This window comes from Dendrobates tinctorius, unplaced genomic scaffold, assembly GCF_039654945.1.
Source record: "Dendrobates tinctorius isolate UK_male_01 unplaced genomic scaffold, ASM3965494v1 ptg000083l, whole genome shotgun sequence".
In the NCBI taxonomy this organism is placed as follows: domain Eukaryota; kingdom Metazoa; phylum Chordata; class Amphibia; order Anura; family Dendrobatidae; genus Dendrobates; species Dendrobates tinctorius.
This window is the reverse complement of record NW_027361751.1, coordinates 13,316,351-13,340,130: the sequence shown is the minus strand read 5'-3', so window position 1 is coordinate 13,340,130 and position 23,780 is coordinate 13,316,351. Positions and strand designations below refer to the sequence as shown.

General features: G+C 45.2%; 1 long non-coding RNA gene and 1 other non-coding gene across 4 annotated transcripts; both read left to right on the top strand.

The window, feature by feature from the left end:
• Positions 1 to 215: 215 nt before the first annotated feature.
• Positions 216 to 23,042, top strand: LOC141097126 (uncharacterized). Of its 3 annotated transcripts, none has more exons than XR_012233854.1 (3): positions 224 to 678; positions 5,564 to 5,690; positions 16,823 to 16,844. It is a non-coding gene; the product is annotated as an uncharacterized lncRNA (long non-coding RNA). The 3 variants fall into 3 exon arrangements; XR_012233853.1 differs by lacking the exon at positions 16,823 to 16,844 and adding an exon at positions 16,632 to 16,742; XR_012233855.1 differs by lacking the exons at positions 5,564 to 5,690; positions 16,823 to 16,844 and adding an exon at positions 22,614 to 23,042 and having other exon boundaries at positions 216 to 678.
• Positions 3,225 to 3,300, top strand: LOC141097248 (small nucleolar RNA SNORA47). The gene has a single exon (XR_012233907.1). It is a non-coding gene; the product is annotated as a small nucleolar RNA SNORA47 (small nucleolar RNA).
• Positions 23,043 to 23,780: the final 738 nt, after the last annotated feature.

The window sequence follows — 23,780 nt, the reverse complement described above, 5'->3', positions numbered from 1 at the left end:
GTCACATATTGTAGCGGGGGGATGAGAACGGTCGCATATTGTAACTGAGGGATGAGAACGGTCGCATATTGTAGCCGGGGATGAGAACAGTCGCATATTGTAGCCGGGGGATGAGTCTGTTCGGATTCTGTAGCCGGGGGATGAGTCTGTTCGGATTCTGTAGCCGGGGGATGAGTCTGTTCGGATTCTGTAGCCGGGGGATGAGTCTGTTCGGATTCTGTACATGGGGGATGACAATTGGTCAAGTTCACAAATTGCAGCCATTACTGTGACTACATGTGTGCCCTCCTGTCAGCATTGGACCAGTTGGCAGAATAATAAAGGCCCTGTGTAGTCTACAAAGCAGATACAGCGCAATGCAGCTTCTCGTACGTCACCGTTATCTATTGGCCATTGACGGACATTGTGATGCTGTGCAGCGCACTGACCACACACAGTCTGCAGAGACCACGTGCGGACAGCAGGTGGCAGCAGAGGCCGGGAATTGTTGAGCGTTCTGGCTTCCGGTGACGCTTGTGTGAGTCCTGGAGGAAGGTCGGTGGTGAGTGTACCGGCGGGGCACGGGAGGTCACAGCCAAGGCGCGGTGACATGGGCGGCTGCGGCCCTTGTTGTCATACTAACCTGCGGAGTGGCCGGATGTTCTGGGACTTGTAGTTCCTTTGATATATGTCTCGGAGGTAATGCATTGCTGGGGGCTCCACATTTAACTTGATACGGGTTGGGGGATAGGTCGTGGATTAATATCTGCTACTTGTCGCCAGCTCCTGTGGAACTACAACTCCCAGGATGTGCAGCTGGTCACTACAGTCTGCGGCCACACGTCGGGAACAATTCCAGCTGGTTGTGACCTTGTGCATTGCCATAAGCTGCCATGTTTCTGCTGGGCACAGTAGTGCATCCTGTCACTGTGTGAGGCCTGTATGTCCTGCAGTATGTTGGGGGGTGCAGACATGGGGTCTTACACAGTAACCCCCACCCCTGGAGACCTGCTGCTTGTATAGGTACAGTATGTTATGGGGTGCAGACATGGGGTCTTACACAGTAACCCCCACCCCTGGAGACCTGCTGCTGGCATAGGTGTTCAGGGGTGCAGACATGGGGTCTTATACTGTCCGCCCCTGGAGACCTGCTGTTGCCACCGTCCACTATTCCATTATTGGGGTGAACGGCTAAGTGTTGGGGAGGTAGGAAAAAGTCTCAGGAAATGCATGTTTTTAAGGGATGTTCACACGGTTTTTGAGGGTGGTTTTTTAAGTGGACAGTTCCTGTTGACAATCCATTTCAAACTCTTGGAAAACTGGCCATATGAAATTCTGTGGGAAATCCACTTTGCTGTTCATATTAGAATGTTTTTGAGTTTTGTTTTTTCTCCATAAAGAGGCTTTGAAAATGACCTGGTGTGGAAAAAGAAAGCGGAGACTGAAGGAAACCTCTCCAAACCCCGACACTTTCTAATTAAAACTGCAAAGAACACCAGGAAAAAAATCTCCAACTCTTCAAAATTGCTTTAGGAAAACTTCCTCAAACTAGAAACGATCCCTGAAGTGGTTTCTTCTTGAAAACTTGATTTTCTTTTCCTGAAACTGTTTTTGAAGAGCTTTTATTCGTGATGCGATGTTTGCAGCCTATTTACTTGATGTGTGAAGCCTGGGTCAGATTACTGGAGGATTCGCATGGAAGGGACGTGTACTTCTTTTTTCTCCACCTGGTGCTTTTTCTAAACCTCTGCAGGCAAAAAAAAACCCCTCTCATATCAACAGCAAAGTGGATATTACATTGAATTTAAGTGGCTATGTGCACATAATGTTTTTAGAGAGGAAAATTTAAAAAAACTTAGAGGTTTTGATCTACGGTAGTTTCCTCTGTGACCCAAAAAAAACTCATCAAAAGGGCTGTGTGCACATGGCCAATGTTTGGGCGCTGAAAAGAAATGAGCCGTCCATGCTTCAGATGTTTTTCATGAAAATGCTCAATACTTTACAATGCAAATGAGTGAGAAGGCTTAGGCTATGTGCACACGTTGCGGATTCTGCTGCATTTCCGCAGCGGTTTTGGCCCTGCGGAAACGCAGCAGTTCCGCTGACCATGTACAGTACAATGAAACCCTATGGGGTTTCAAAAACGCTGTGCTGACGATACGGATTTTTCCGCGGTTTACAAACCTCAGCATGTCAATTGTTTGTGCGGATTCCGCAGCGGTTTCATACCTTTACCATAGTAGAGGTGTGAAACCGCAAGGCAAAACCGCAGACCAAAACGCAGGAAAACCGCAGGTCACTTTACCTGCGTTTCCGTGCGGAATCCGCAACGTGTGCACATAGCCTTAAAATACGCCAGCTTGTCTTTTTGAGCGGTCTGTCCACATTTTTGCTTCAAAACACGCAAGCGATAAATGGTACGTCCCCGTATAGAAGAAACAAATTCTTTATTTCTGATCCATAAAGCATGTGCTGCTACTCCATTAGACCTTCCCACATGGGCTGACATGTCCTAATGGCGCCTTTAGTCTTGAATATATAAAGGCAGAGAGTTTAAAAAAAAAACTTTCATTTACAAAATATGTTAACGTTTTCCTCATTGTTTAATGGATTTGAAAAAGATAAAGAAAGTAAAATGGATGCGTAGCAGCGCTAATGTGAACACATAGGGTCAGCTGCAAGTAAACCTAGAACCATCTAGGAAGATATAATACTATTAAAAAATAATAAATGTTAAACCTGCGCTTTAAGACCAAATGCGTTAATAAAACACACTGTTTTATTAACGCATTTGGTCTTGGTTTAACATTATTTTTTAATAGGATTTGAAAAAGATGCCTAAAAAAATACTGAAAAACCCTCTAGCGGAAATAAACATACAAAAAAAATTGATTTAGGGTTCTTTTACACTTGCCGTGTTTTTGCGGCCCCAATAGATTTCTATGGTACCGCAAAAACTACCGAGAAGGTTTTTTGTGGCCCGTTTTTGGGGAGACCGCAAAAAACACAGCAATATGGGCCACAAAAAACCCGGTAAGTGTAAAAGAAGCCTTAGGTCTACAAAACTCCAGAGAAAAGGATCGATTTCTGAAGTTGCCAGTGTCCCTGGTCTCTCCGGCGGAGGCTTTGCCCAGCAGCCCTGTCGCCCCAGCCGGTCCTGCATCATCTGTTAGGATCTGTTTGCTCAACATGATGTAAATACTAGTTTGTCTACTGAGAAACAGGATGTGACGTGAGACCCTGAGTGGAGGCATGAGAAGGTGGAGCAGTCCCCTGTACTGCTTCTACTGGTTATATCCTCCTACAGTAACATTACAGCTGCCCATTCACTTCTCATCTGTGGTTGTGGGGAATGACCGGCATTTTGCAATAACAGCTTGCAATTCTGTGAGTAGAACATTATAGTATTTTTCTTTGTTTTTTTTTTTTTTTTTTTTAGACTTTGGGCTATTGACTTCTAAATAAAAGTACCAAAGGATTGTTCTTTTACTTATCCCACCTTTTAGGATGTGTAATGACATTGTAGTACCACAAAAAAAAGTTGTTGAACTCTGAGGTGCTAAAGCATGTCAATATGAATAGCAATACTGCTTCTGGATACTAGGAAAAAATGAGACGCTTAGCACATAATTTGGCTAATTAATGCATGCCCAGCAGCCAGTGACAAGGTGGTCTCAAAACTGCTGGGTCCTAACGTGTCTAGTGTGAATGCCTCTCCAAGGCCGGGATCACACTGGCGAGAAACTCGCACAAGTCTTGCACCTGAATATCCAGCACTGCCGCCGGCACTCGGGACCGGAGTGTGCGGCTGCAGGTATTTCTATGCAGCCGCACACTCCGATCCCGAGTGCTGGCGGCAGTGACGGATATTGATGTGCGAGACTCGTGCGTGTTTTTTCTCGCAAGTGTGAACCCGGCCTAAGACTGAAGTCTGAATTCCTGGGTAGGTGTGAAAACCTCTCTTCCAAGTCTGATTTTATGGGTATGTAGGACCATGTGGCAATTAAAATCCACCACATGCTGAAGGGCTGAGTGCTCAGTCAGTAAGTTAATATACAATGGCGAAAAGACTGGCACTTGCAAGCTATGTGAACAGGTGCATATTAGGAGCAGATACCTCCATATATAATAAACAAAAAAAAGTTGCGCTCTGTAGTGCTAAAGCATGTCAATATGAAATATACCATATATACTTGAGTATAAGTTGACCCGAGTATATGTTGAGACATCTAATTTTGCCACGAAAAACTGGGTAAACTTATTAACTCGAGTATAATCCGGGTATGCATGGTCTTCTGATCCCTGTCTTTGTATGCATGGCTTACCCGTCCTGGTCCTTGTATGCATGATTCCACCCGCCCCGTCCTTGTATGCATGACTCTCTATCCCCCTATCCTTGTTTGCATGGTTCCTATAAAAAAAAAAACCCACTTACCTTGCCTGCGTGCCCTCACTGCATCTAGTTTCGGCGCCTGCAGCTCCTCCTGCCGAGCGATCATGTGGCCCCGCTCACTAAGGTAATGAATATTCACTCCACGCCTATGGGAGTGGAGAGGCGTGAATATTCATTACCTTATTGAGTGGGGCCACGTGATCACTCGGCTGGAAGAGCCTCTAGCGCCAGAACGATCGAGATGCAGGGAAGGTAAGTAGGATGTATACTGGAAGCCGGCAGCTGTAACTGTGCACTATTACAGAGAAATGAATATTCACTGCCTGCTCCTGCCTCTGTGACTCGCTGCTCCCCCCTCCCCACCGTCTTTCTGGGACAGTTGACTCGTGTATAAGCCAAGGGGGGCGTTTTCAGCAGAAAAAACTTGCTGAATAACTCAGCTTATACACGAGTATATACAGTATGTAATATGAATAGCAAAACTGCTTCTGGATAGTAGGAAAATGAGATGCTTAGCACATAATTTGGCCAATTCATGCATGCCCAGCAACCAATGACAGGGCGGTCTCAAAACGGCTGGATCCTAATATGTATGTCTAGTGTCTAAATTCATATATTTCATATTGACATGCTTTAGCACTACAGAGTGCAACTTTTTTTGTTTATTGTATATGGAGGTAGCTGCTCCTAGTATGCACCTGTTCACATTATCTTGGAAGTGCCAGTCAGTCTTTTTGTCATTGTAGTAACCAGGGCTGTGGAGTCGGAGTCAGAGCTGGAGTCGGTATAAAATGGACCGACTCCGACTCCTAAAATATATAATAAATTGGGTACAGTAGTTCAATGCCGAATGTGCTGAATATTTTTTCATAGGAATTTGGGAAAGTTATGAAATGTCCTATAAATGGCAGTTGTATTCCTGATCTAAGGCTACATTCACACACAGCGTTTTTCCTGCGTTTTTTGAGGATACGTTTTTCAGTTGCAAAAGCAGATCAGCTTTTTAAAAAACCGCATCACCTGAAAGGTTTTTGAGCTCATAGATAATGTTTTCAATAGCAAAAACAGATTAGAAATCTGCTCTATCTATATATCCATATCTGTATCCATATCATATCTGTATCAAAAAGAATGAAAGCCCGATAGCACACAGACTAACACTTCTTTTTTTTTTTTTTTTTTTTTTTTTAGCACCAGTCAGGGACACCTCATAGCTGCCCAAAAGGACGCCCAGGACAGGCATTGCTCATCTTCAGTAACACATCAACATCAATTGATAGTTGGAATAAATAGACTGCATTCACCACATCTTCTTAAGGTGCAGGCTTTATTTTCAATTGTAGGGGTGTGCAGTATGAGGTTCTGCAGCAGCTGAGGTGTGCAGTATGAAATTCTGCGGAACAGCATGAGGTTCTGCCCCCCCAGGTTTGATCCTGGCTACGCCCATAGTGTGAATGTAGCCTGAGGATCTAGGCTTTGTCTTAGCCGAGATAAGTCATAGTGTGCGTGTATGTGTGTGTATTAGGGTGACCGGATCTCATATGGGGGGGAAAAAATGTCAGAATCTTGTTCGTCTGGACCCCACAAAACGATTCCCCTTTCCAGATATTGAGAGAGCCAAAATTTGAGCTCGATCAAACGACGTTAACCCGTGCCGCTCGTCGCTCAAAGTTTGAAAAAATCCAAATTGAGGTATTTTAAGATTTAGGTATTTTGCATAGTCTATTAGACTATAAAGATTGTGACAACAACATTGCAGAAATAGCCCTGACCAAATTTTCGAACCATTTGTGGTATTTGAATGCAGAGTTGGTGGGATTATCGTTTTTTGATCCCACCATTACAGACAATGAAAAGTTGTTAATGGCTAATAAATTGCTCAGTAGCACAGATGAACCATCAGAGCACGCTAACCTACATGATTTGATAATTTTACATAGTTATCTAATCTATTCTAGAGCTTTTGTTAAAGTAGTTTTTGAAACGTCAGAATATAATGCTCGGCATTTGCTTACAACTTGCAGGACATATTGCTTTTGTTCTTCATCTTTTGTCAGAAGGTCGTTAAAGTCGGTTACTTCCTACCTCTTTTAATTTTTCTTTCCTAACTTTTGGATTTACAACCCTAGCGTGCTCTGATGGTTCATCTGTGCTACTGAGCAATTTATTAGCCATTAACAACTTTTCATTGTAATGGTGGGATCAAAAAACGATAATCCCACCAACTCTGCATTCAAATACCACAAATGGTTCGAAAATTTGGTCAGGGCTATTTCTGCAATGTTGTTGTCACATTCTTTATAGTCTAACAGACTATGCAAAATACCTAAATCTTAAAATACCTCAATTTGGATTTTTTCAAACTTTGAGCGACGAGCGGCACGGGTTAACGTCGTTTGATCAAGCTCAAATTTTGGCTATCTCAATATCTGGAAAGGGGAATCGTTTTGTGGGGTCCAGACGGACAAAATTCCGACATCGATTTTTTGCGGTCACCCTAGTGTGTGTATATATATATATACAGTACAGGCCAAAAGTTTGGACACACCTTGTCATTCAAAGAGTTTTCTTTATTTTCATGACTATGAAAATTGTAGATTCACTCTGAAGTCATCAAGACTGTGAATTAACACATGTGGAATTATATAATTAACAAAAAAGTGTGAAACAACTGAAAATATGTCTTATATTCTTATATTCTAGGTTCTTCAAAGTAGCCACCTTTTGCTTTGATTACTGCTTTGCACACTCTTGATGAGCTTCAAGAGGTAGTCACCGGAAATGGTTTTCACTTCACAGGTGTGCCCTGTCAGGTTTAATAAGTGGGATTTTTTGCCTTATAAATGGGGTTGGGACCATCAGTTTTGTTGTGCAGAAGTCTGGTGGATACACAGCTGATAGTCCTACTGAATAGACTGTTAGCTGCTTTTTTCTTGCCATAATACAAATTCTAAGTACAGAAAAACGAGTGGCCATCATTACTTTAGGAAATGAAGGTCAGTCAGTTCGAAAAATTGGGAAAACTTTGAAAGTGTCCCCAAGTGCAGTGGGAAAAACCATCAAGTGCTACAAAGAAACTGGCTCTCATGAGGACTGCCCCAGGAAAGGGAGACCAAGAGTCACCTCTGCTGCGGAGGATAAGTTCATCCGAGTCACCAGCCTCAGAAATCGCAGGTTAACAGCAGCTCAGATTAGAGACCAGGTCAATGCCACACAGAGTTCTAGCAGCAGACACATCTCTACAATAACTGTTAAGAGGAGACTTTGTGCAGCAGGCCTTCATGGTAAAATAGCTGCTAGGAAACCACTGCTAAGGACAGGCAACAAGCAGAAGAGACTTGTTGGGGCTAAAGAACACAAGGAATGGACATTAGACCAGTGGAAATCAGTGCTTTGGTCTGATGAATCCAAATTTGAGATCTTTGGTTCCAACCACCATGTCTTTGTGCGACGCAGAAAAGGTGAATGGATGGACTCTACGTGCCTGGTTCTACCGTGAAGCATGGAGGAGGAGGTGTGATAGTGTGGGGGTGCTTTGCTGGTGACACTGTTGTGGATTTATTCAAAATTGAAGGCATACTGAACCAGCATGGCTACCACAGTATCTTGCAGCGGCATGCTATTCCATCCGGTTTGTGTTTAGTTGGACCATCATTTATTTTTCAACAGGACAATGACCCCAAACACACCTCCAGGCTGTGTAAGGGCTATTTGACCAAGAAGGAGAGTGATGGGGTGCTACACCAGATGACCTGGCCTCCACAGTCACCAGACCTGAACCCAATTGAGATGGTTTGGGGTGAGCTGGACCGCAGAGTGAAGGCAAAAGGGCCAACAAGCGCCAAGCATCTCTGGAAACTCCTTCAAGACTGTTGGAAGACCATTTCCGGTGACTACCTCTTGAAGCTCATCAAGAGAATGCCAAGAGTGTGCAAAGCAGTAATCAAAGCAAAAGGTGGCTTCTTTGAAGAACCTAGAATATAAGACATGTTTTCAATTGTTTCACACTGTGACGAACAGCCCACAGCTGTTCATCCAAATACGGGCGACTGATGGGGTCCCGCTGCCACCAAAACGCGACGGACAGCGGACCCTGTGTCACCACTATGTCACAGTCCCAACACTGACACGGGTGTATCAGCGGACGGAGGGACGAGACACACTGCCGGCACACGGCTATCACAGGCACGGTGGGGGGCTTATCTTAGTTATCCCAACACTGGCACCATGTGACCAAAAATATCCAGCAAGCTAATCCCGCTCTGACAATTTGCCGCAGGGGGAGTTTAATTTGGATGCCCCACCACTGCTATCAATCTTCCAAGTACTGCAGGGATTTATGTATATCCCACTTTCTCAGTTCCACTTTGGAACTCGCAGCTCTCCGGCGCCCCCCTTACCCTCAGGTCAGTCAGGGAACTGCACCTAGGATAATTAGTCGCCGAACGGGCTGCCTGTTGTGAACCGGCAATTAGGCTTCTGCAGTAAGGGAATTATCAATGCTGTGGCCGCAGCCCCTCGTTCAGCAATATAAGACCCTTCTGTACTGCCAGCAAGCCGCAATAGCCGTACACAACGTGCTGCCACCAGTCACGGTTACTTAATTCACAGTGTTAACTTAAGAGGGTCCGTGGTAAACCCCTTGAATTAGTAGCGATTATCTATCAAAGGCGTATAGTTCGATTCTTAGAGCACGGAGACAGGCTAAATATTAAATCATTTATTCCCCGAAAAAATAGGGCAGTGATTACAGATAAACGTTGCTATAAAGTTGAGACAATTATGTACAGTTACAAATATAAAATAAAAGATGGATGAACATAGAAAGTACACTCACGGTTGTTCATGGCTCTTTAGGCAAAACCATGCGGCTGAGAGGGGTGGAGCCACATATCTCCACTCATCTGGAGTTCTTGTCAGCACAAGGACTGGAGCTCTTCTGAGCTGGTTTTGCCAGGGGAATGCCTTATAGACTCTGCGATGTGACATCACGGAGAGGTGCATTCTGGGTTAATCCCACCTCTCTCATCCAAGTTATAATTTGGCTACAAAACTTAGATTAGCTATAACTTTATGGGAGAAGCTGGTATGGACTCATCAGTGGTATCATGTTTCCCAGCGTAATGAGCCCATCAAGAAAACATCACACATCTATGCGATATGACCGTCCATTTGGGAGCAAATCATATCTCAGGGTGTGGACAGGTTAGGACTCCGAAAGAGACGCGGTATCGAAGCTGGGACCGCTCAGGTTACAAAAATATGATTTTCATATCTCTACTTTGTACGGTTTTCGGAGGGCAGGCTCTTAAAGGTTTACTTCTAACCTTGATTTCAGACAAAGACCCTTTTCCTGCACTTTTTCTTTTAGCTGAGAGAAGAGGAGCCAAATGGTTGTAACAGCAGGGGGTCTCCTATTACTAGTGCGAACACAGGCTGGAAAAGAAGGGTGGGTGACACTTCTCTGTGTGTGTGAAGGGAGGAGGGGTGAAGCTGCAGAGCTAGCAGCCTGCATTGTCATATAGTGCCAGATCTTTCTGGAAAGTTACAACAGAAAACATCATATTTTTGTAGACAAATCCCCGTACCTCACAGACATTGTATATCGCACCTCCCCCCTTAAAAGGGCGCTAAGGAGGCATTACCTCTCGGTAATCGGCCATGCGCACCTCAGCGGGTTTGCCCCGGCGGGACAACCCATCGGCATTGCCGTTTTCACTGCCCTTCCTGTGTTTTACAGTAAAGTCGTACTGTTGAATGGCAAGGCTCCAGCGGAGCAACCTTCCATTGGTTCCGGACACTGTGTGCAACCAGCTCAGAGGGTTGTGGTCGGTTACCACCGTGAAGGGTGGTTGGTGAACACGGCCCGGAAGGGTTCCAGGGTGGCCATCAACTGCGACCGCTGGGACACGGTTAGCGAACCACTTATCTCCATGTCCTCAATGGACCCATCAGCCTTGGCTTGGGCCAGCATGTCCAGGAGGGGATCTTCCTCCCCATCCTCGGGCAGATTGCAGACCGGTAGGACGCAAGCTTCACGTTCGTAGTGCACATTCAGCATGTTGACGTGAAAGGCCTTGCGCCTACCCCGAGTATGGTCAAGTGTGACCACGTAGGTGACCGGGTTGAGCTGTTGGTGGATGACGTACGGGCCTTCCCAGGCTGCCTGAAGCGCTTATCTGTTGGTACAGGGACCAGCACCCACACCTTTTGACCCACCTTGTAGATCCGCTCCCAGGCGTTCTGGTCGTACCAGTGCTTCTGGTCAGCCTGAGCCTGCATCATGTTGTCATGCACCAACCGCATCAAGGTCTGCATCTTGTCCACGATGGACACTTCTGTGGGGTTTGGCTCATCTTCCCAAGATTCTCTTATCAACCCAAGGGGTCCCCGGACTCGCCTGCCATACAGGAGCTCGAAGGGGGAGAACCCGGTCGAGGCCTGCGGAACTTCTGTAAGCGAACAGCAGGTGTGGGAGGTACCGCTCCCAGTCGTGCCCTTAGGTCTCAACCAGTATGCGGAGCATCTGTTTGAGGGTACCATTGAAGCGTTCACACAAACCATTAGTCTGTGGGTGATACGGACTCGATACCAGGTGCGTCACCTGCATTTTTCTCACAGAGAGCCTCCATTAGGCGAGACATGAATTGGGGCCCTTGATCGGTAAGCATCTCCCTGGGAAACCCTACTCTTGAAAAGATGGTCATCAGTGCGTCGGCCACCTTATCTTCCCTGGTTAAAGACAGAGCTACTGCCTCTGGGTACCGGGTAGCGTAGTATCGCTTTCCGGAGCTGCTGGGGACGGACAGTGGTCCTACGATGTCCACCGCGATTCTCTGGAAAGGCTCCTCTATCACCGGCAAAGGAATAAGGGGAGCCTTAAGAGCAGGCCCCGCCTTACCCACTTTTTGACAGGTGGCACAGGAGCGGCAGTAGTGTGTTACATCTGTCCCCATCTTGGGCCAATAGAAGTGTTGAGACAGCCGTGCCTTTGTTTTGCAGATCCCCAAGTGTCCAGCGAGTGGAATCTCATGGGCAATCCGCAACAACTCAATTCTGAACTGATAGGGGACGACCAGCTGTCTTTCCCTCAACCACTCCTTTTGAGGATTTCTGGGTACTGTCTCGCGGTACAACCTTCCTCGTTCCCAGAACACCTCCTTATCAGACTCGGAGGTGGGCGTCTTGTCGAGACCTCTCAATTTCTCCAGGCTGGCATCTGAGTGCAGAGCAGCCTGGAACTCCATGCTGGAGGCTGCCAGAAGTGACGTCAGGGTCCCCTCTTTACTGGGACCCTCTGGAACCGGCTCTGGGTTCACCTCTGGGTCAGTCTCTCCTGTAGCAGCAGAGGGTCCAGAAAACAGTGCGTTACCTGCGATCTGGGCACTCCGACTGCGTGTGATAGCTGCTATGTATGCTGCCTCCCTGGGGATTTCTACAGACCCACCAGCCGACGCTGCCCTGGGTTCTACCTCCCCGTCCACCCCAACACTTCAGGAGCAGTGCTACTTATGGGCCAGTTACCTTCTTCGGTGGCACTGGTCAGTTGCATGGCATTACCTTCCTCATGGTCCCCATGCACCTCCCCATTTCCTTGAGCACTGTTGCTTGCTCCTGCCAGGGGTTCCTCAGCCGTCTCACTCCGCAGAGTGACGGGGCTGAGCACTTCGGTACCTGTGGACACATCTACTGTTTCAAAAAAAGGGTTAGCAGGTTCAGTCGGCACAGATACATCATTATCATTATCATCATTCCTAAGAAAAGAATGGTTATCAGATTGCTTTGGTACATTCACATCACCATCAGCATCATACCTGGGGAAAGAATGGTTGTTAGTTGCATCATTACTCATCAAGGCATTAGCAGGTAACTCATTCAGTTTCCCATCATCATCATCATCAGGGTTAACATTACCCTTATTATCAGTTTGGGGAAGGGTGTCAGGGACATAGTATGCAACCATCCGTCCCAAGTCAGTCCCCAATAAAACATCAGTGGGCAAATTTTCAGACACTCCCACCTCCCTCAACCCGCTCCCAGCACCCCAATCAAGATAAACCCGGGCAACTGGCAAGGGACAGCGGGTGCCTCCAATCCCGGTGACAGTCAGGGTTTTCCCCTCGACAAACTCTTCAGGGGCCGCCAGTCCAGGACGGATGAGGGTTCGTTCAGCCCCGGTGTCCTTGAGGCCTGTAGCAAGACGGGCCCCCACCTGGACAGGTTGAACGTTGTCGTCAGCCCTCCCAACCACACCTCCCACCAAAAGAACAGAGGCGTTGGGCCCGGGGGCCTTGGCTGGGGGACTCTTCGGCTTTTCCGGACAGGTGAACGAGAAGTGACCAGGCCGCTGGCAGTGGTGACACAGGCGCCTGTCAGTAGCCGGCCTGCTGTTGGCAACAGGGACTGGGCCTCCGGAGGGACGGCTAGCTGGGGCACTGGGGTTGGTTGCAGGCTTACCCCATTTCCAGCTGGTGGCGACTGGCCTCCGCGACTCGGGCTTCCGGTTGGCCTCGTAGTTGTCGGCAATCTGCGCCGCTTTGTCCGCGTTCGTTGGTTCGCGGTCCAGGATGAACTGTCGGACCTCAGCTGGGCAGAGATGCAGGATCTGGTCTTTGATCATCATGTCCCGTAGCTGCTCAAAGGATTCAACGGACAGTCCATGGATCCACTGGTCAAAGTGGGTCCTGAGTCCTTGCACCACATCACTGTAGCTATCATGTGGGCCACGTTGGAGGTGTCGGAACTTCTTTCGGTTTACCTCAGGTGTCAGCCGATATTTGGCGATCAGCGCCTCCTTTATGGCGCGATAGTCATCATCATGCTCTTGCGGAAGAGAAGCAAACACCTCCAGAGCTTTGCCTTTTAGCCCTGGGGTCAAGTACCTGGCCCATTGGTCTTCGGGCAGTCGGTACTGTCTGCAGGCTTTCTCAAAGGCTCGCAGAAACGTGTCCAAGTCCCCATCCTTTCCCATCATGGGAAAATGCTCTGGCCGGGGTTTAGGAGTCTGGACGCTGCTGGGCTCACTGCTTCGGGCTGTGGGGGCATTCCCACCCGTTGGAGTACCTCCAGTTCATGGGCCCTCTGCGCCTGGCGCTCGGCTCTCTCAGCCTCTGCTCGGCGCTCACGTTCGGCTCTCTCAGCCTCAGCTTGACGCTCAGCTCTCTCCGCCTCCCGCTTGGCTCGCTGCTCTGCTCTCTCTCAAGTTTGCTGGATCAGCGCCAGACGTCCATCACGGTCTTCGGCAGGGAGTGCGTCCAAGGCCACTTGTAGGTAGGGGTCCAGCGTGCTCTGATTGAATGTGGGGCCAGCGCTCATGAGTGGAGCCTCTGCTGCAGCCCCATTGCCACTTGGGCCAACGTCTGCGCCCGCTGGATTCTGGTCGTTGTCCAGCTGCACTAGAGCCGCGATCATTTGATCTTTGGTTCCGCCTGCGGCGTCTATGCCTCGGTACGTGCATAACCCAGCAAGGGTGTCCTTTTTCTGCTGCTGATACCACTCCACTCTCATTGCCGCCATGGTTGTCAAATAAAAGATAGAAAAAGAAAAACCAAGAAACGGGAGGGGGATACTTGCAAGTACACACTAATGTCTCAGGACTAGTAACCACTGAGTCTGTTCTCCAAAACCTATGATGCAGGATTCCCGCAGGAACCGTGCAGGTTTTTAGTGAGAGGAATGATTGCTCAAACCAAATCACTAATGCTCTAGGATGATCCCACCGCTGCCACCAATATGTGACGAACAGCCCACCGCTGTTCGTCCGAATACGGGCGACTGACGGGGGTCCCGCTGCCACCAAAATGTGACGGACAGCGGACCCTGTGTCACCACTATGTCACAGTCCCACCAATGACACGGGTGTATCAGCGGACGGAGGGACGAGACACACTGCCGCCACACGGCTATCACAGGCACAGTGGGGGGCTTATCTTAGTTATCCCACCACTGGCACCATGTGACCAAAAATATCCAGCAAGCTAATCTCGCTCTGACAATTTGCCGCAGGGGGAGTTTAATTTGGATGCCCCACCACTGCTATCAATCTTCCAAGTACTCCAGGGATTTATGTATATCCCACTTTCTCAGTTCCACTTTGGAACTCGCAGCTCTCCGGCGCCCCCCTTACCCTCAGGTCAGTCAGAGAACTGCACCTAGGATAATTAGTCGCCGGACGGGCTGCCTGTTGTGAACCCGCAATTAGGCTTCTGCAGTAAGGGAATTATCAATGCTGTGGCCGCAGCCCCTCATTCAGCAATATAAGACCCTTCTGTACTGCCAGCAAGCCGCAATAGCCGTACACAACGTGCTGCCACCAGGCACGGTTACTTAATTCACAGTGTTAACTTAAGAGGGTCCGTGGCAAACCCCTTGAATTAGTAGCGATTATCTATCAAAGGCGTATAGTTTGATTCTTAGAGCACGGAGACAGGCTAAATATTAAATCATTTATTCCCCGAAAAAATAGGGCAGTGATTACAGATAAACATTGCTATAAAGTTGAGATATTAATTATATACAGTTACAAATATAAAATAAAAGATGGATGAACATAGAAAGTACACTCACGGTTGTTCATGGCTCTTTAGGCAAAACCATGCGGCTGAGAGGGGTGGAGCCACATATCTCCACTCATCTGGAGTTCTTGTCAGCACAAGGACTGGAGCTCTTCTGAGCTGGTTTTGCCAAGGGAATGCCTTATAGACTCTGCGATGTGACATCACGGAGAGGTGCATTCTGGGTTAATCCCACCTCTCTCATCCAAGTTATAATTTGGCTACAAAACTTAGATTAGCTATAACTTTATGGGAGAAGCTGGTATGGACTCATCAGTGGTATCATGTTTCCCAGCGTAATAAGCCCATCAAGAAAACATCACACATCTATGCGATATGACCGTCCATTTGGGAGCAAATCATATCTCAGGGTGTGGACAGGTTAGGACTCCGAAAGAGACGCGGTATCGAAGCTGGGACCGCTCAGGTTACAAAAATATGATTTTCATATCTCTACTTTGTACGGTTTTCGCAGGGCAGGCTCTTAAAGGTTTACTTCTAACCTTGATTTCAGACAAAGACCCTTTTCCCGCACTTTTTCTTTTAGCTGAGAGAAGAGGAGCCAAATGGTTGTAACAGCAGGGGGTCTCCTATTACTAGTGCGAACACAGGCTGGAAAAGGAGGGTGGGTGACACTGCTCTGTGTGTGAAGGGAGGAGGGGTGAAGCTGCAGAGCTAGCAGCCTGCATTGTCATATAGTGCCGGATCTTTCTGGAAAGTTACAACAGAAAACATCATATTTTTGTAGACAAAACCCCGTACCTCACAGACATTGTATATCACACACACTTTTTGTTAATTATATAATTCTACATGTGTTAATTCATAGTTTTGATGACTTCAGAGTGAATCTACAATTTTCATAGTCATGAAAATAAAGAAAACTTTTTGAATGAGAAGGTGTGTCCAAACTTTTGGTCAGTACTGTATATATGTAATCGATATTATACAGTGTATTACATATTTACAATTTATTACAGTTTTTTGTGTTCTAAAGTTGTATTCCAATAAATAGATATTATGTTCTATCTAAATATCTTGATTATTGGATCATAGAAATTATTAAATGTCTGATGTTCACATTGTACTACAATAAATTTTTCACTTAAATATAAGCAATATATGTGTGAGTCGGAGTCGTGGAGTCGGTGTAAGGGAAATTGAGGAGTCGGAGTCGCAGGTTTGGCTTACCGACTCAACAGCCCTGGTAGTAACACAGACACAAAGCTTATTCTTTGTATAATTGAAGTAATACAATTTTCTAATCCACTTTGTTTCTCAGATCTCTGCTTGCAGTCATGAAATGGGTAATGTCTGCAGCTCGTGAAGACTTCATGAAATAAATAATGACTGCTGCTCGTGGAGAGTTTCATTAGCTACCACCATTCTCTCCATCACGTGACCAAGACAGATTTTCATCCCCTGGGGCAGTGTTTCCCAAACTGCAGTCCTCACGGCCCCCAACAGGTTCTCAGGATTTCCTTAGTATTACACATGTGGTGGACGTATCAAGGCATCAGGAATTCTCCCACCAAGTTCCAATACTATGGAAATCCTGGAAGCACAACCTGTAAGGGCCGTGAGGACTGGAGGTTTGGGAAATAATAACCTTTCCACGCTGACTGATAGCAGAGATCTCAGAAGCGAGGAGCAGCTGCAGAAAGTGTTTGAAAATTGTGTAACATTTTATTATGTATTGAATAAAGATTGTTTGCTGAAACTGGACTATCCTTCCAACATTAGCCTGGAGCTAATCTCCACTTGTGTGACAGCCGGTGACCATTCTGCATTCTGATTGGCTGCTGGGGTGGTATTAGGTTTGTATTATAAATCATTCTTCGCCACTATGAGACTTATAATCTTGTAATGAGTGGATCTGTGCGTTCTGTCTCTACAGCTATGACACACAATGATAAGACACAGCAACCTCCAGAAACAAGTCATGAGTCTATACAAACAGTTCTTGCGAGCTGGAAAGGACAAACCAGGTTTCTTGCCCCGAATCCAGCATGAATTCAGGAAAAATGCCAAAATCCCCAGGACTGACATCATGCACATAGAATATCTCATGCGCCGTGGACGGAGGCAGCTGGATCAACTGAAAGATGTCAACACAAAACAGCTCGGAGCCTTCATCAAAACCTCCACCGATGTATAAAATGTGCCTCCGACATAAGGGGAAAGACAAGTGTCCTGCTGATGAACCCTGGAAACACTGGAGATTTATGGTGGGTCTTTTGATTCTGTAGACTAGGAGGAGACCTTCTGAAGGGGAACCTTTATGTAAATTCTGGCCGGATTCTTAACTTAATTTGACAAACCCCAGATCAGAAACGAACAGTACAAAGACATATGGTATTTTACACAGTGCCTTGCGAAAATATTCGGCCCCCTGGAACTTCTCAACCTTTCAACTTTTCACTGTATATAAACTTATATTAATGAGCAGAGATGCCTTGAGTATCAAACTTGTACTAATGACAAAGCTGGAAACTGCTATTTCTATCTGAAAATGCTACAGAATCCAATATCATTAAAAGTAATGTCATACTGGGTGACCACAATGCAAGAAAACTATCTGCGTGCTGTGTGGTGGGGCTTTCATATTGATTATCGGCTGCATGGTTTGCAGGTAAAGCAGCTTGCCTGCAGAATGGTGCAGCTGGTAATGGATAGACCCTTAGTGGCCAAAGGACTTTACAACAATCAGTTTGAGTCACAAAACGCTATGGTGGTGACTTAGAAGTGCCTGAGTGATGCGTGGCTTTACCCTAAAATAAAGCACAAATAGTAATGAAGATATGTTAGTAGTAGCAATATTTAGCAGTGTTTATTTAAGGTGCTATTTGTTAATGCTGGGACTGGAGGCATGAGAAGGTGGAGCAGTCCCCTGTACTGGTTATATCCTCCTATAGCAAAAAAATGGGAAATGACTGGCATATTGCCAGAATAGCTCAAATTTCCAAACTACGATCTATAGAACTTAATGGGGTTGTAAAATCAAATTCAATAAGTCTGCAGTCGCACAGACTTATGAATGTCCCAGCGCACGCACACTGCGCTGCGAGGAGTCGCTGGTTTCTGAGCCGGGACCGGAGGGTACGTATTAGTTATGCATACTCCCGGCCAGTGCCCAACTAGTGGTTGCAGCCTGGCTCCAGACACTTGTATAGAGTGAGGCTGTCAGTAGGCGTGGTCCACTAGAGGGTACAGCCTCGCTCCATACAAGTGTATGGAGCGATACTGCGCCCACCGGACAGGTTCTGGCTGGGAGTATGTGTAACACATACGTGCCTGTCACTCCTGGTTCAGAAACCGGTGAATCCTTCCAGCACATGGTATCATCGTTATCCCACGAGGAGAGATCTTGCATGGCGCCCCAGACCGAGGAAGACCGACAGTCATCTTGTGTTTCTTCCATTTTCTCAATAATTGTGCTAACAGTTGTTGCCTTCTGACCAAGCTGCTTGCATATTGTCCTGTAGCCCATCCCAGCCTTGTGCAGGTCTAGAATTTTGCAGAGAGCTGTGCACCCTACAATGATGGAAGTCATGGACCCCAGATAACATCATACCCTTCTTTGCATATAGTGTTTTGTGGCATTGTATGTAAATTCGCAGCTGGAGTATCATCATGTGATGGTGCAGGCGAGGCTGTGGAGTCGGTAAGCCAAACCTCCGACTCCCTCCTACATGGCTCATGTTTAAGTGAGAAATTTACTGTAGGAAAATGGTAACATCAGGCTTTTAATCATTATGATACAATAATCAAGCCATTTAGAAAGTACATAATATATTTATTGGAATACAACTTTAGAACAAAAAAGCTTTGGCACAATTAGGCTGTGTTCACACAGCGTTTTTTTAGCGGTTTTTCCAATAAAACCGCTAAAAATAAGCTTACCATTCATTTCTATGCATTTTGCACTTTTTGTGCATACTGATGCGTTTTTTTTTACCGCAAAAAAACCGCATCGCGGTAAAAAAACGCAGCATGCTCATTAATTTTGCGGAAAATTTTTTTCCGCATTTCTGGCTATTTCTATGCGTTTTGAAAACGCGCGAAAAAAACCCGTGCCTTTTCTGCGCAAAAACCGCACAGAAAAAAAACGCGCGGTTTCTGGGAAGGGAGTCAGGTTTTCCAGCAGAAATTTTCTGCTACGTGTGCACTTAGCCTACAGTTTATTATACACTATGCAGTAAGTAGAAAAAAATATAATTTAACAAACGTACTGAATAACATTTGCGCAGTCTATGAATTTGTTCTGAGAAATAGTATCACCTCCATCAGATCCTCCTTCATAGATGACCTCAAATCTGACCTAATTGTGTTAAGGCCAAAGAACAACCTCTCTACACTAACTTGGGTTGGTGGCAAAGCTGTAACCACCTGGGCAACATTTCTAACTATTTCAGAGTATAAAGGAATTGCTTCGTGCATAGTCAGTTTTGATGAACGATTGAACTCTTCTACTTGAGAGCAAGAAAAAAAATGTTGCTGAAATATGGTCACTGTTTTCTATGGGAGTGTATTCTTTTCCCCCTGCGGCAACGCTTTGCTTGCTCCATGTTGTCCAAATACTTTTTGAAATCAAACTCCTCATCTGATGAGGATGAAGAAACGTCAGGAACCGAGTTCGCTTGCTCTTGGCCGTCCTGTAGCCCACTCATCCTCACTGCAACCTCAATCGGAGCTTCTTTTCCTTTAGTAAGCTGTTGATCGTCCAGCAATACACAATGACTCGGGTCCACGTAAACAGCTGCCAGAAGAATTTTATTTTCTAATAGCAGTGTCTCGCTCCGTTTCATTGAAGCAGCAATGCCATCTGCGATTAAACCTCTTTGGGACAGGCAAAACAACAAGATCTTCCACTCCTTTATAAAAATGCCAGGAGTTAAATCCTCAGCTTGTAACTTTTTAGTCACTGTAAATGGGTGCTGAAGCAATTCCTTCAATTCAGCCACCTGTGTCCATTGACCTTCAAGCAGTGTTGCCTGAGGGTTGGCCATATCTACAAGGAAGGGTTTCAGCTCAAGCAATCGCTCAATCATTAAATAGGTGCTGCCCCACCGAGTGGCTTGATCCACAATTGCCCCTTTTCCAGCACGTCTCTTAAAGATGGAATCAATTTTATGGGTTCTGGCAGCAATGGCCAATTTCCTCACTTTGCTAATCAGAGTTCCAGCATGTTCCTCTTGCAGTTTTATCTTTTATTGCCAGCTGCAGCGTGTGCACAACACAGCGCATGTGATGAATAGGGAAGACTTGTGAAGCAGCTTCAACAAGATCATCTAATTGTAAATAATCATTTTGCTGTTCTTCTGTAGTAATATCTGTTTGTTCCTCCGTTTATAAGAACAGGACTGTGGCCTTCCATCTCCAACATACTGAATTTGAAATGTTCTATCTGCTGTTCACCTTCATTATTCTCATTCATCAGTTTAATTGTACTTATGTTTTAAGCATTATCACTTACAATAGTAAGAACCTGTTCTTTTTAGAGTTCATAATCTTGCAGAACTTTTTTCACTAAGGTCTGGAGAAACTGGCTGCTGTGATGAGCTTTAGTATCTTTTACTGCTAGCATCTTAGTAACAATTTTTTTGTTGTTACAAACATATCGAACCTTGATAGCAAAATAGTTCACTCTGTCACGTGTGGAGGCATCCATTTTAAGAAACACAAAGCGTCTCCTGAGAGTCTTTTTAAGGCTAGTTTCACACTAGCGTTTATGAGCGCAGCGACGGCCTGCGCACGGCCGCCGCTAAGCCCCGCCCCCGCCGGTAGCTTCGCCCACCGGCGCATGATGCTGCATGCGCCCTGCGTCCCCTATCTTTATCACAGGGGGCGCAGGCCGTGCGCAGTATGCGTTTGGCGGCGCATGCGCCTTTTTGACGGTGCGCCGACGCAACCAAACTGCAGCAGAACTGGGCGGAGCTACCGGCGGAGGCACGGCAGGGGGTGGGGCTTAGCGGCGGCCGTGCGCAGGCCGTCGCTGCGCTCATAAACGCTAGTGTGAAACTAGCCTAAGATCTTCCTTTTGGTTAAGGGCTTCTTCAATCACTAACTTTCTTTTTCCAGAGAAACACCAAGTTTGCGGGCCATTTCTCTATTAAGAGCTGTAAAAGCTGTTCGTGCAAATAATGATAATGGTACACTGTCCTTGACAACAAGCTCAATGAGCTGTCTTTTAAACACATCTGCTGTCATTGTTACTTTAACTTTGTCACGTACAAAATTTCTTGTAACTGATGTTTGAGATGCTTTTTCCTCCTCCTTTGAATGGCGGGAAGTGCTGGGCTTTGGTTTCTTGGTGCTGCTGTAATATCTTTCCAATCGCAGCTTTGTAAGCTTCTGGGTGGCAGCGTTGTAAATTTCTTTTTAGATTGGAAATCTCTTGAAGGAGCATTTTTATCACTGCCTGAGTATGCACTGATTTTCGCATTACAGTATTTGTTTTCTTCTGGGTCACTTATACACTGACACACAAAAATGTTTTTTTATCTTGAGTCACTCTGAAATGCTCAAATACAGCTGACTTCATAACATGCTTCTTAGACATTTTGTAATAATTTAAATTTGCTCTCAAAATTGTCCTTTAAAAAAAAAAAAAAGGTATATTGTAATTCTTACAAGAATAGGGAATCATGCAGTGTATAATTTAAGATAGAAATAAAACAATCTTTGCATGAATCAATAGGACAGATAAGTATAAAGTTCATAAAATATGTTGTTAGCTTTACTCTGAACTTTCAATGTCAGGCTTGTCTTGGAATACAGCTCACTAAATGCTTTACATCATATTTCTTCACAGTCTATGAAGAGGGGAGGAGGGAGGGAGCATGTTTGTGCTTAATCATATTCCAGAACACACACACACACAAATATATATGTCCTTATCAATCCTATTACTGTATTTCTGAATTTGAGATATTAGAAAACAGTTTTTCCCCTTATATTCTATGTATAGTGTATATATAAGTCATCAGAGCAGCTAATTTCCCAAACAGGAGCTAAGAGGAAAAACAAGCTAAAACATCAAGCATACGGAGACCACATTTACTGGACTATTGATTTACGCACAGTTTATTGAAAGTTTAGATATGCTTTAAGAAGTACTTACCTTAATCCTGCTTTCCTGTTCACTCCAGAAGTTCTGAGATGAATGCAGGCATTCCTTCCCTGTGTGTTTTGTTATTTTTTTCCCTTTATTTTTAGAAGAGGAGATTCACTACTTGTCATGAACGTAACAAACTGCAGCACAGATTCATCTCAGCTAAAAGTCTAGACCTTAGATCAGGAATAGGACAGACATTTATAGGATATTTCATAACTTCCCAAATTATTATGAAAAAAATATTCCCCACAAACTGCATTGAACTACTGTACCCAATGTATTATATATTCTAGGAGTCGGTCCATTTTATTCTGACTCCACCTAAGTGGGCTCCGACTCCACAGCCCTGAGTGCAAGAACAACTACATGAAGTTTGTATGTTCTGTTTGTATTTGTCTTCTAGGCCTGTGTACACTATAGGAAAGCTAGATTGTGAAGCACAGGCTCTGGTGTTTCCGGACAGATGCATTTTTGTGCAGTGTGGTTCAATATATTGGTACCGTAGAAAAAGTAAATGTTTAATGATTCAGTCATATGGAAACTGTAACTGGTTTATGTCCTCTGTCCTCAGGACGCGGCTGTGGTGAGATGCTGGGCCTGTAACCGTCCGTTATCAGAAGCACATCCTGAGTTTCCGTTCCCTATGTCACGTCTACTATGAATCCAGAGGGTTTGTGGAGATGCAGCGTCTGCACCGTGGATGGACACCACAGACATGGATGTAGGGTGTAACTTAAGGACTTTGTGTGAACTAAAAAATGGAGTATGGCTCTACTAAACCTGTATATACGTATTTTGTATCTGTCTATAAAACATTATATAGAGTTATTTTATATTTCCTTTTAATTGCATTTTGTGTGTAATCCCAAGAGAGGAAGCGCTAAGTTTTTAAGTCTGTATGATGAAACTGAAAAGTATTTGCACAATCTTTATCTACAATCCACTGGAAAAAAACGGTGTAAGATAAATTTGTGATATAAAGATATATGATAAATCAGAAGCCTGACGTGTGACTTCTTTTATGAAACTTCCCAGGGTTTGATGCGGTGAGAAGTATGAAATTATTCATGCCTCCACTTGCCACTAGGAGGAGATAAGTGCATTGATTTCTCTGCAAAGCTATCTCAACCAGCAATTGTAATTTGAAAGAACTTGACATTTTTTATTTATAAGGGTTGACTGCTTTACCATATGTTAGACATGATTGAGTCATTTACTAATAAGAGTACTTTGCATTTTTCCCTGTTAAAAACCATTCTGTTAGTTGCTGCCCACTGCTCCAGTTTATTTATATAAGATAACTTTTTGAATCCTCTCTCTCTCTCTTCTCTAGTATTAACTATCCCTCTTAGCTTTGTGTCATCACCAAATTTAATCAGTTTACCCTCAATCCCTTCATCTAAATCGTTGATAAAGATGTTGAATAATACAGGGCCCAGGACAGAGCCCTGTGGTACCCCACTTGAGACATTCTTCCAACTGGATGTACAGCCATTTACGACCACTCTTTGGTCCGATCACTAAGCCAGTTATGAATCCACCTAACAGTTGCCTTGTCCATTCCATACTTAGCCAGTTTTTCAATAAGGATTGTGTGAGATACTTTGTCAAATGCTTTGCTGAAGTCAAGATATACTACAGTATATCTACAGCAGTTCCCTGATCCACCCAATCAGTGATTCTGTCATAGAAGGAAATTAAGTTAGTCTGACATGACTTATTAGTTACAAACCCATGC